Here is a 10,222-nt window from a genome sequence, read left to right as displayed (position 1 = left end):
GACTTGTCAGATCATTTGCCATGTCTGATGACGATGACTGCATCTCACAATGGGCTGAGTAATACTCTCTGGTAAATCAAAGAGATGGGAGTGCCAGGGAGTGAAATTCCCACTCTGACTTCTTTGATCTGGCAGATGAGGATGACAACGAGGAGGAAGAACGCTGTGGCGCTTGATAGATCAGTTCCTCACCACATTCACTGCTTACCCTTTCAACATCCTTCAGCATCATTCCAACCACATTCTCTATTTGTGAAAGCGCAGTCACCGTTTGGTCAGATTTTGACAGCTCTTTCTGAATTGAAACCAGAATATGGCTGAGGGTCTTTTTGCTTGAGCCGTTGTTGCTTTGACTTGATTTTGCCATGTAAAATAATTCCTCATCTTTGTCTTCACATTGTGGTAAATAGTCTTTGCAGTTGTCCAGATCTTCTTCTCAGATACTTCCAAACCAGACTGTGAGCCTTTGGGTGTGGCCTCATGTACTCTGAGGTTTTCTCATCACTCTGTTGAAGCATAGAGTCCTGCCTGCCATAGAGTAGTAGAAGACTCTGTGGGTGGGAAAAGGCTCTTCATGTCATTTGTAATTGATCCAACGATTTCAAAAGCAGTTATATCTGTATGCCTTAAGGAAATTGTTGATTTTGCTGGCAACATCTGAGAATCTGTCTGGCTGGAACTGACTTTGCTGGGAAAGCTACTGACTGATTTGATCAGTATTTTCGCACTTCGTTGGTAGCGTTCATCTGGAACTCCTCACTGGAGAGTTTCTCAGACTGAGGCTGGAGAATCTCTTTATCCTTCCAACCATGAAGAACCAGACACAGCATGTCTTCTAGATAAGACATGACACTGTCCAAAAAGCCACAGACTTCAAGGGAGTTGTAAGAGGAACCCTCTGCAACAGATTGTGCATTCCAAATCTGCCACCTCTGACCTATACATGGTCACAATCTGGGACAGACCTCTTTGGTGCAGGGCACCATGTTGGAATCACAGAGAGACGTAATGGTTGAGAGTTCTCACTTTGGCATTTACGGAGAGAACCAAGTCCTGTTGAGTTGACCACTTGCAGTATTGCCTCACTCTTACTGGTTTCAGGTTGCTCTGGTGTTTTCTCTCCTACAGAGTCAGTTGAATCACATCCATCAGATAAAGAGATGAACTACGTTCTGATATAGGGGATTCACTCCTACATGGGGAAGGCAAGCTCAGGATTGAAACAGGCAGATCACTGGAGTCAGCTTTTTCCATAAGTTCTTCCCCTTGGACTGGAGCTCCACCCTTCTGAGGAACGAATGTCTCCAGCTTTGCCTGAAGTCTCTCGCAGAGTCTACGAGCTGCATGGAAGGGTTTCCGCTTTGTCGTACAGTGTCCCACTTGGGTATCTCTCTGGGTGCTTGTTGGCTGATCTAATTCAGCATACTGCACAATGTCCTTGACATCTTCAACAAAGTTATCAATTATTTTTGATGCCTCAATTCTACTTTGGTCTGTATGAGCTCAGTGGCCGCAGAATCAAGATCCTGTCAGATGGGCTATAGATGCATTCATCAAGCTTGGAGTGGTACTAAACGAATGAGAAGGTTGAACCATACCAGAGATATCGCTCATTAACCTTCTCACAAGAATTTTCACTCACAGCCTTTGAGGCTTTTGGTCTTGAACTTCACACTAAACAGAGTGCCAAGATTTTGCATCATTGCTTTGCAAGATGTACATATTATGTTCAGCTCCTCTGGAACAGGAGTCTTCAACATCCAGGTGCTCCACTACAAGGTCACTGCCAGATGCCAACATTTTAACTTTCACAGCCACTTCTCTCGAAAAAACCTTAGCCAATTCCGGATCTTCTTTTTCCAATTCACCCACCATCTCTGCGATAACAGTCATCACTTCTTCTGTTGCAGTGGAATGCATGACTCTAATACAGAGGTAGAGCTCTGGTCCTCTGGGGTGGTGTGATCATCAAACATTTCTGGACCATGTTGACCATTTGTTCAGCGGCCTGGGTACCAGAAGAAATAGGGGAGGACCGCCCTGAAATGGCTCTGCTGATGGTCGCAGAGAGGCAGAGTTTTAGCTGTTCGACCACCACCTTGATAAGACCAACAGTCAGCTCAGGTGGGCAAGAGGACAGGATATTATGATCAGACAGTTTGCTCCTGGACACTTTTGATGATTCTGTCCTCTGTCATTCCCAGGAGGACTTTCACTGAGGTCTGGGAACTTTAAAACGAACAAGCAAAGCATGATAATTCCTGTCATAACTTGCAAATCGGTCAAGCGTTGTAATTTTAGTATTCTTGTTATGGTGAGTGAATGAGGACCCAAAAGCGAACTAAAACTTAAACAGAGCTTCTTTAATAACAAAACATAAGTAGGCTCAGATAGACCGGCAGATTCCGACAGGACAGGACAAGGTTACAGCAAACATGACGATAGTCTGGCTCAGGCATGAAACACAAACAAACAAGAATCCGACAAGGACAGGAGCAGAAACAGAGAGAGATATAGGGACCTAATCAGAGGGAAAAAGGAACAGGTGGGAAACGGGGTGAATGGGTAGTTAGGAGGAGACAGGGAACAGCTGGGGAAAGAAGGGGAGAAAAGGTAACCTAACACGACCAGCAGAGGGAGACAGGGTGAAGGGAAAGGACAGAGACAAGACAACATGACAGTACCCCCCCACTCACCGAGCGCCTCCTGGCGCACTCGAGGAGGAAACCTGGCGGCAACGGAGGAAATCCTCGATCAGCGCACGGTCCAGCACGTCCCGAGAGGGAACCCAACTCCTCTCCTCAGGACCGTACCCCTCCCAATCGACAAGGTACTGGTGACCACGGCCCCGAGGACGCATGTCCAAATCCTGCGGACCCTGTAGATGGGTGCGCCTCGACAAGGATGGGGGGGGGGGGGGAAGACGAGCGGGGGCGCGAAGAACGGGCTTAATGCAGGAGACATGGAAGACCGGGTGGACGCGACGAAGTATCGCGGAAGAAGAAGTCGAACTGCGACAGGATTAATGACCCGAGAAATACGGAACGGACCAATGAACCGCGGGGTCAACTTGCGAGAAGCCGTCTTAAGGGGAAGGTTCTGAGTGGAGAGCCAAACTCTCTGACCGCGACAATATCTAGGACTCTTAGTTCTACGCTTATTAGCAGCCCTCACAGTCTGCGTCCTATAACGGCAAAGTGCAGACCTGACCCTCTTCCAGGTGCGCTCGCAACGTTGGACAAAAGCCTGAGCGGAGGGGACGCTGGACTCGGCGAACTGAGATGAGAACAGCGGAGGCTGGTACCCGAGGCTACTCTGAAAAGGAGATAGCCCGGTCGCAGACGAAGGAAGCGAGTTGTGGGCGTATTCTGCCCAGGGGAGCTGTTCTGACCAAGACGCAGGGTTGCGAAAAGAAAGACTGCGTAAGATGCGACCAATAGTCTGATTGGCCCGTTCTGCTTGACCGTTAGACTGGGGTGAAAGCCGGAAGAGAGACTGACGGAAGCCCCAATCAAACGGCAAAACTCCCTCCAAAATTGAGACGTGAATTGCGGACCTCTGTCCGAAACGACGTCTGACGGAAGGCCATGAATTCTGAAAACATTCTCGATGATGATTTGTGCCGTCTCTTTAGCAGAAGGAAGCTTAGCAAGGGGAATGAAATGAGCCGCCTTAGAGAACCTATCGACAACCGTAAGAATAACAGTCTTCCCCCGCTGACGAAGGCAGTCCGGTGACAAAATCTAAGGCGATGTGAGACCACGGTCGAGAGGGAATAGGAAGCGGCCTGAGACGGCCGGCAGGAGGAGAGTTACCGGACTTAGTCTGCGCGCAGACCGAACAAGCAGCCACGAAACGACGCGTGTCATGCTCCCGGGTGGGCCACCAAAAACGCTGGCGAATGGAAGCAAGCGTACCCCGAACGCCAGGGTGGCCGGCTAACTTGGCAGAGTGAGCCCACTGAAGAACGGCCAGACGAGTAGGAACGGGAACGAAAAGAAGGTTCCTAGGACAAGCGCGCGGCGACGGAGTGTGAGTGAGCGCTTGTTTTACCTGCCTCTCAATTCCCCAGACAGTCAACCCGACAACACGCCCCTCAGGGAGAATCCCCTCGGGGTCAGTGGAGGCTACTGAAGAACTGAAGAGACGAGACAAAGCATCAGGCTTGGTGTTCTTAGAGCCCGGACGATAAGAAATCACGAACTCGAAACGAGCGAAAAACAGCGCCCAACGCGCCTGACGCGCATTAAGTCGTTTGGCAGAACGGATGTACTCAAGGTTCCTATGGTCAGTCCAAACGACAAAAGGAACGGTCGCCCCCTCCAACCACTGTCGCCATTCGCCTAGGGCTAACCGGATGGCGAGCAGTTCGCGGTTACCCACATCATAGTTACGTTCCGACGGCGACAGGCGATGAGAAAAATACGCGCATGGGTGGACCTTGTCGTCAGAGAGGGAGCGCTGAGAAAGAATGGCTCCCACGCCCACCTCTGACGCGTCAACCTCGACAACGAACTGTCTAGAGACGTCAGGTGTAACAAGGATAGGAGCGGATGTAAAACGATTCTTGAGGAGATCAAAAGCTCCCTGGGCGGAAACGGACCACTTAAAGCACGTCTTGACAGAAGTAAGGGCTGTGAGAGGAGCTGCCACCTGACCGAAATTACGGATGAAACGACGATAGAAGTTCGCGAAGCCGAGAAAGCGCTGCAGCTCGACGCGTGACTTAGGGACGGGCCAATCAATGACAGCTTGGACCTTAGCGGGATCCATCTTAATGCCTTCAGCGGAAATAACAGAACCGAGAAATGTGACGGAGGAGGCATGAAAAGTGCACTTCTCAGCCTTCACAAAAAGACAATTCTCTAAAAGGCGCTGGAGGACACGTCGAACGTGCTGAACATGAATCTGGAGTGACGGTGAAAAAATCAGGATATCGTCAAGGTAAACGAAAACAAAGATGTTCAGCATGTCTCTCAGGACATCATTGACTAATGCCTGAAAGACAGCTGGAGCGTTAGCGAGGCCGAAAGGAAGAACCCGGTATTCAAAGTGCCCTAACGGAGTGTTAAACGCCGTCTTCCACTCGTCCCCCTCCCTGATGCGCACGAGATGGTAAGCGTTACGAAGGTCCAACTTAGTGAAAAACCTGGCTCCCTGCAGGATCTCGAAGGCTGAAGACATAAGAGGAAGCGGATAACGATTCTTAACTGTTATGTCATTCAGCCCTCGATAATCTATGCAGGGGCGCAGAGACCCGTCCTTCTTCTTGACAAAAAAAAACCCCGCTCCGGCGGGAGAGGAGGAGGGGACTATGGTACCGGCGTCAAGAGCTACAGACAAATAATCCTCGAGAGCCTTACGTTCGGGAGCCGACAGAGAGTATAGTCTACCCCGGGGGGGTGGTTCCCGGAAGGAGATCAATACTACAATCATACGACCGGTGTGGAGGAAGAGAGGTGGCCCTGGACCGACTGAACACCGTGCGCAGATCGTGATATTCCTCCGGCACCCCTGTCAAATCACCAGGCTCCTCCTGTGAAGAAGAGACAGAGGAAACAGGAGGGATAGCAGACATTAAACATTTCACATGACAAGAGACGTTCCAGGAGAGGATAGAATTACTAGACCAATTAATGGAAGGATTATGACAAACTAGCCAGGGATGGCCCAAAACAACAGGTGTAAAAGGTGAACGAAAATCAAAAAGAAATGGTTTCGCTATGATTACCAGAAACAGTGAGGGTTAAAGGTAGCGTCTCACGCTGAATCCTGGGGAGAGGACTACCATCCAGGGCGAACAAGGCCGTGGACTCCCTTAACTGTCTGAGAGGAATGTCATGTTCCCGAGCCCAGGTCTCGTCCATAAAACAGCCCTCCGCCCCAGAGTCTATTAAGGCACTGCAGGAAGCTGACGAACCGGTCCAGCGTAGATGGACCGACAAGGTAGTGCAGGATCTTGAAGGAGAGACAGGAGTAGTAGCGCTCACCAGTAGCCCTCCGCTTACTGATGAGCTCTGGCTTTTACTGGACATGAAGTGACAAAATGACCAGCAGAACCGCAATAGAGACAGAGGCGGTTGGTGATTCTCCGTTCCCTCTCCTTAGTCGAGATGCGGATAACCTCCCAGCTGCATAGGCTCAGCTCCCGAGCCGGCAGAGGAAGATGGTAGTGATGCGGAGAGGGGGGCAACGGAGAACGCGAGCTCCTTTCCACGAGCTCGGTGACGCAGATCAACCCGTCGCTCAATGCGAATAGCGAGTTCAATCAGGGAATCCACGCTGGAAGGGACCTCCCGGGAGAGAATCTCATCCTTTACCTCTGCGCGGAGACCCTCCAGAAAACGAGCGAGCAAAGCCGGCTCGTTCCAGCCACTGGAGGCAGCAAGAGTGCGAAACTCAATAGAGTAGTCTGTTATGGATCGATTACCTTGACATAGGGAAGACAGGGCCCTGGAAGCCTCCTCCCCAAAAACAGATCGATCAAAAACCCGTATCATCTCCTCCTTAAAGTCCTGATACTGGTTAGTACACTCAGCCCTTGCCTCCCAGATTGCCGTGCCCCACTCACGAGCCCGTCCAATAAGGAGAGATATGACGTAGGCGACACGAGCAGTGCTCCTGGAGTAAGTGTTGGGCTGGAGAGAAAACACAATATCACACTGGGTGAGGAACGAGCGGCATTCAGTGGGCTCCCCAGAGTAACACGGCGGGTTATTGATTCTGGGCTCCGGAGATTCGAAAGCCCTGGAAGTGGCCGGTGGATCGAGGCGGAGATGGTGAACCTGTTCTGTGAGGTTGGAGACTTGGGTGGCCAGGGTACTCAACGGCAATGTCGAGCAGCAGACACTTCCTGCTCGTGTTCTGCCTAGCATCGCTCCCTGGATCCCGACGGCTGAGTGGAGAGGATCCGAAGTACGCTGGGTCCATTCCTGGTCGGATTCTTCTGTTATGGTGAGTGAATGAGGACCCAAAAGCGAACTAACTAAACAGAGCTTCTTTAATAACAAAACCATAGGTAGGCTCAGATAGACCGGCAGATTCCGACAGGACAGGACAAGGTTACAGCAAACATGACGATAGTCCTGGCTCAGGCATGAAACACAAACAAACAAGAATCCCGACAAGGACAGGAGCAGAAACAGAGGGAGATATAGGGACCTAATCAGAGGGAAAAAGGGAACAGGTGGGGAAACGGGTGAATGGGTAGTTAGGAGGAGACAGGGAACAGCTGGGGGAAAGAAGGGGAGAAAAGGTAACCTGACACGACCAGCAGAGGGAGACAGGGTGAAGGGAAAGGACAGAGACAAGACAACATGACAATTCTAAATATCTACATGTCCTTTTGATCGCTTTACATGCTCATTCATTTGAATATGCTCAAAGGCTGATACATTACATTTTGTACTACATCAGATAGAGTAAATTGCATTGGCTAACACTGGGATAGATGATCTCGGTGAAATCCATACATGAAAACCTTGAGGGGAACATACCTCTTAGAAGAGGGTGTTAGGGACCTGAGATGTTGAGCCCCTGTGCCGCCCTTATACATTTTCCTTCGCCAGATATCTAACTTCCTGGATGAGCTCCAGTCTTTCCTGATCAAAGGCAGCAAAGGATCTTGCACTGCCACCCCTCTTGGGTGAGTCAGTGTCGTCGTCAGCAAAGTCCTTTACCCCAAGTACGCGGACCAGGGCTGGCAGCAGGATCTGCAGGGTGGTCTGTGCGATGAAGGTTACAATTGTCTTGCACAATTTGGCAAGCTGTTCCTTCGTCATCTGTTTTGAACAAACAGAACAAAAACAGTCTTTTCAATGGAACTGTGATGTAAAGTATTCTAGATCGAACAGAATGCATTTGATCAACATTGTTATTCTTGTCTGTGACTGAATTCAAAGTTTGATGAAGTCTGACAGAGAACATGAATAACAGAATATGACTTGATGGCTAATCTCTGAATTCAACAGATCATTGACACATCAAAGGTCAAAGGCAGGTAGGGAAACTTACAGGGTTTTTTAGTCCTTTGTAGATCACTTGCCACTGCCTAGACAATTTAAAATAAGTGTTTTAGTTAGTGTTTAGTTCCCACTGCACAATATTTCATAAATGTTGAACATTACAGAAAAACTTTTAACATACTCATCAGTAAGATTGCGCAGGAATGAGATGAGGATTGGGTAGGAGTATTCCATCTCATCCTTGTTGCCTGGGCCGAATGCAGCTTTAACAGCTTTCTTCTCCAGGAGCTCAATTACAGATCCTCTATCCAGGTGTTTATTCCTGGAGACTAAAGATGTGATTGCCAGTAGAGGAAGTAGAAACAAAATTAAAGAGAAATCAGACAGTTTTATCTCTTAATACTCTGATTTCATTGTTTTAGGGTTTTAGAATAGGCCTATTTGAATAAAGCTATCTATGTGACCTTTCTTACTGATTACAGTAGACTACAGTTTCATTGAAAATGGATAGCACAACCTGCACATCACAGACAGAATAGAGAAACAATGTAGTACTACAGAGGTAAATCTCTGACCTGCATCGTTGTCAGTGCCCAGCTTCCTTGACATCTTGCCACTCCTCTTACTTTTTGCCTAGGATAGAACAGAACAGATTCCAGAGCTCAAATGATAGCAGACATGTAACACCAGGGCCCGTATACATAAAGTTCATCAGATACGGTGTGTGCTCAACCTTGCCCAAATAATTGTATTCATTATGATCTCAAATGCAAAACATGATCCTAGATAAGCACTCCTACTCTGAGACAATTTATGAATAGGCTATGGGCCAGGTCAAAGCAGCTCTTAAAACACGTTTTGAAAACATGCTACTACGTATGTTGTTATCTGAGATATATAGATATCTATGGTATGACTGCTATCAGGTACAGAGTGTAACCCAGTAGGCCTATTATGTGCTCTGTCACTCCTGCCATCTTACCTTCCTTCCCTTCTTGGCCTCCTCTTTGGGCGTGGCCACCGGTTCTTCCTCAACAACTTCCTTTCCTTCCCTCTGAGGATCACCATCCTCCCTCTGTGCTACCTGAAGGACAGACATTCCAATAAGTAATAATATGTCAATGTCAGAGTAGATCTGTACAGAGGACATCATAAATAGAGCTACAGCCATATCAGCGCTAAGCTGGTGACTTTATAAAGAATGGTACATTTGCTTTACAATATGTTATAGCTTTTTACAAGAAATATCCGCTTATATTGCTTTACCCTTTTTTACTTTCCCCCAATATTGTATGAAGTAATTTAGCTTACCCTTTCTTCATCCATTCAAGCTATTTTATATCTCAAAAAGCATGTCCTTGTCTGTGTTGGTTACATTCAAGTTGAGTTCAGGTCGAGAGTGAGGACAATATTGCAAGCAGGGACTGTAATTTAGGACTACATGCTACGTCATGGAACGTTAGACCTTTATGACATCACAAATAGTATTTTTAGGAAGAGCGCGGGAAAGGTTACTTGCCCACTCAGTAGGACTAGCTAATATTGACAGAAATTTCCCCGTCAAACGTTTTCGATTGCTACCCCTACGCCTTCCATCGAACATGGTCCTGCCTTTGCAATATTGTCTCTCTTGTGGATTTACTTACGTATGACATGTAGGCTTACTGTGTCGGATCAAGTTGATTGATCTGTCCTAGTCAGCCTTAGGTTGAACCCAAAATCTTCTGGGAAATATTTGTTAATAATATTCATTTCAATATCGTTTTATTCTTTGATTTAGTCCCAATCCAATCCTATTGTTGGCTGCCAATCACCACCAAATATGTCATTGTAGGACATACTGCAGCGGGAGAAAGTGAGAGCTGCAACGCGGCCGCGTTCGGTGGCTCCTTCAGTGCAGATGCAAGCGCGTATGCCAGTGCCACTAAAGCCCGGGATTGTGAGGCAGTAGTCTACAACGCTGACAGGCAACACCTTGTCATTTTATTAACTCACTAGAATTACCTTGTCTTCTTCATTCATTTCGATTGCACTTCCTTTCGTGGTGAAATTAGTTTTGATTACTATTAACTTTAATCTACAGAGTTTAAGTGTTTATGTTGCCCACGTCATCATGTGATGCTGTGAGCAAACAATTTATGCCCAGCCTTCCTAGATAGGCCTGGGCTGCATAACACTATGAATCTGGGAAAACATAACACTTAAAAAAAAGTTTTACAGTGCAAAAATAGCGTAGGCCTACTTGTGTACTATTCAAA

This window comes from Oncorhynchus mykiss, chromosome 27 (genome assembly GCF_013265735.2).
Source record: "Oncorhynchus mykiss isolate Arlee chromosome 27, USDA_OmykA_1.1, whole genome shotgun sequence".
NCBI classification, from domain to species: domain Eukaryota; kingdom Metazoa; phylum Chordata; class Actinopteri; order Salmoniformes; family Salmonidae; genus Oncorhynchus; species Oncorhynchus mykiss.
The sequence above is the reverse complement of the archived record's forward strand: the minus strand, read 5'-3'. Positions refer to the sequence as shown.